Below are 3,538 nucleotides of genomic sequence, written 5' to 3' on the forward strand. Positions count from 1 at the left end.
ATCTGCCGAGTTCTCCCTACTGCGCACGTCGCCTGTCCTCTGTCCTCTGGTCACAGTGGCCAACTTGGTCATCAGGTCCCTTGTGGGGTGTCACATTGTCCGTGTCGTGGTAGCAGGGTCGCATTACTTAATAGCAGCCCCAGAGCACAGAGACAGCAGTAACAGGATCTTGTCATCGCCTTTTAATTGTTCCCTTGTGTTATTACCAATCTCATACTTCGTGGGATGGTCCAGATTTGGGATGTGCCCCAAAACATCAGAGCTTGGAATTTAGGGAGGCTACTGAATGGATCGCGGGGGTGCTACTCTCGCGGGGGGATCAATGTACTGATGAGTTCATAGCCAACTGTTATTAGGAGGGGGATCTGCCCTGTGGGTGCGGCTTCTGCGCGGCCCCCCTCAGCTTTCTGGCTGCCCTGGCTTCAGCACGTTCTCCTCCCCCAGACCCCTCAGCTGCACCCCGGCCGCCTCGGAGCCCTCCGAGGACTGCGGCCGTGAACCACAACGAAGCCTCCTCCTTTGCGCTGCGTGTGATCAGAGAAGGAAACTGAACCAAGACGCTGTCTACTCCACGCAATCGGGTTTATCCTCGTGCGCTACGAGCCGTCCGCCGTGGCACGCGCCTGCCACGCCAGCACTCTGGGGCGCGGAGGTGGGCCGCTCAGCGAGCGCTTGTAAAGTCGCAACAGCAAGAGGGTGTGTACTGTCAGGGGCCTTCCGCGCCCACGGGGATGCTGGAGATGCATTTTCAGTGAGTAAGGGGAACTTCGCTACTGCACTTAGAAAAGTTTTTGTTTCTATTAAATTACCGAATCTGTAGAAGTTTCCTGACTGTAACATTGCGTAGGTCTTTAACAGTTCTTTTCTTTGTTTGTTTTTAGAGCTATTTCCTATTACTAGTCCAAATTATCTTACATGTTTGTACCGTTTCTACAGGCTTTTGAAGAGGGAAGTTGTGGCTCTGAGTCCATCGTTTTGATGGCCCGTGTAGTTCCTAGCTGGACTACTCCTCTTAGCAGAAGAAAGCACAAGGAGAGGATTTTTTTCTTTTTTTAATTAAAGGGCTGGACCAAGAGGAGCTGCTGTGTTGCTATGGAAACCTCTGGAACAGGGCTGCCCAGTGGCTCTTCCTGCTGCTGTAAGGGAGGATGCTTGCCGCCCTGCTGCAAGCTCCGTGTGGCTCCTGAGAAATTTGAGGGAGGCTGGGGTGACAGAGGAGCTAGAGCATTTTCCCATTATTTCCACTGTTTAAAAGTCAAACAGGGTTAGTGGCTTCGCGCAGGACCCAGAGTTCTAGAAATGCAACAAGCTGAAGCAAGACAAAATGTTCCTTTACTGACCAGAACAATCGGGTGCATCTGGGTTTGGCTCTCTGCATGTTTATCTCCTATTTACCTTCCCTTCCCTCGCCCATCGAGAGCAAGGAAAAAGGGGGTGCGAGGTTACCTGCTCTGGGCCTCCCCACCTCCTCCTAGCATCTGCTGGAAATAGTCCCGGGCTTCCTGAATGCCCTGAGCTCAATCTGAGGCCCTCTGAGGCTAGCAGAGTAGCACAGCACACCACTCCTGCTCCTCCTGGCTCTGCCCCTGACCTGCATGTCCTGCTGGGTTCCTAATATCAGATTGCCCTTCCCTGGCCCCAGGGGCTCACACTCAGCTGCTAACTGTCACAGAGCCACACTGCTTCCCCAAATCTTGAGATCAACTTGGTACGGGTTGCTAAGTTGCTTCTGATCCGAACTGCCCCACGTGCTGTGGATCGCCATGTCCCAGCACCCCATCCCTGACCCAGTCAGTCCACTCATTGCCTGGTGGTGCCATCCACCATCATTTCTGCCCAGAACTTGTATGTGAGTCTTGTCTGGCTCCCAAATCACCTAGCAGGGGAGGCTCCAGTGGGGTCCTCAGGGCCAGTTTCGGGAGCCTCTTTCTGTCTCACCCCCTCCCTAAACACTCAGGAAGCCGGCGCATGCTGGTCTCAGGGCTTAGCCTGTTTTGGCTCCGGAAACATGTTTCTGCCAAAGGGCATCTATTTCCTTAGGAAATACCACTGTACTTCAGTCATTGGGATAACTGCCTCCACAATATCCTTAGTAGTCTTGTAACTAATTTGCAGATAGCTAAAATAAATCTAAATATTTTATTCTCTGTTTTTCTGATATTTTTCTATGATTCAGGATGGACAGGAGCCCCAACTTTAATAGTTCGGACTAACAGACTACATACAAAGTTTTGGAGTTTTTTGCTAACAATTATCAGGCCTTCAAAATGACCAAGCCTTTCAAATTAATTAATTCTATTTATTCATGCCTGGATATTTAATATGTTAAAAACAAAATGTTTTCAATAATAAAAAATCAGAAAAAAATCTAAATGCACAATATTAAGAAAATATCCTTGCAAGTTATGACTAATACTTAAAGGTGAACACTATATATTATTTTCTCAGCAAATGATACTTAAAAGCATTTTAAAATACCAAATATGCTTTATTGGATAAAATCAGGAGCAGAGGAATTTTTTCAAAGATTGAACAATCTTAAAAACAGTAGTTTTTCATACATGATGGGATCATAAGTGATTTTTTTTGCCCCAAGGGCGAAGCTGGCACAGCAGGCTGGGGGATCACACCCTTGGCCCCTGTGCCTGCTCGCAGGCGCTTTAATTCACTGAACAATTTGGCCAGCCCATAAGCGATGTTTATCTTCTTCTTGTGTTTCTGTACTTTCCAGGTAATGATAAAATTAAACATGCAAATTTTAATATCAGGAAAACATATTTGAATCTAGAGGTATATTTGCATGCATGTGAGTGTGTGTGTGTGTGTGTGTGTGTGTGTGTGTGTGTGTGTGTGTGTAAAATATCCTACAAGGATAAGACATCAAGAACCAACCCAGACACCCTGGGAAAAGGTGGAAGACAACTGAGGTTATGCCAGCCCCCCTCTCTTCCTTCATGGTTTCCATGTTGGCCTTAATGAGCATCATCGCTTCTAGTGTTTGACATGAACACCATGGGTAGAGGGGTGAGCTCCTCAATAATCTGGTGATGATTCTGTTCTCAGAGAGGCTGGGCTCTCCTTGTTGGACTGAGACCTCGCCCCCTCACTGTAAGGCTCATCAGAATGCCCCTGAGTGCCTGGCCTCACTGAAGGAGATTTGCCCTGGGCTTCCCTGGTTAGCTGGAAAACACAGAAAACATAAATGTGCCCATTTGAATTGTCTGGGACTTTCACAGCTGTTATGCTGAGCCCTTTAAAAATACCAGGTACACGATCCCCTCTCCCCCGCCCAAGTCATTTTAGGAGATACCTGTGTCATTTCTGGATTTGGCATTAGAATTTTCATGTTATTTCTGTAAAAAAAAAAATCAAGAAGAAGAAGAAGAAAGAAGAAAGAAGGAAAAAGGAAGGAGGAGGAGGAGAAGAGGAGGAGGAGGAAGAGAAGGAAGAGGAAGAGGAAGAGGAAGAAGAAAGAAGAAGAAGAAGAAGAAGAAGAAGAAGAAGAAGAAGAAGAAGAAGAAGAAGAAGAAGAAGAAGA

This window comes from Octodon degus, unplaced genomic scaffold (genome assembly GCF_000260255.1).
Source record: "Octodon degus isolate 3935 unplaced genomic scaffold, OctDeg1.0 scaffold00035, whole genome shotgun sequence".
NCBI classification, from domain to species: domain Eukaryota; kingdom Metazoa; phylum Chordata; class Mammalia; order Rodentia; family Octodontidae; genus Octodon; species Octodon degus.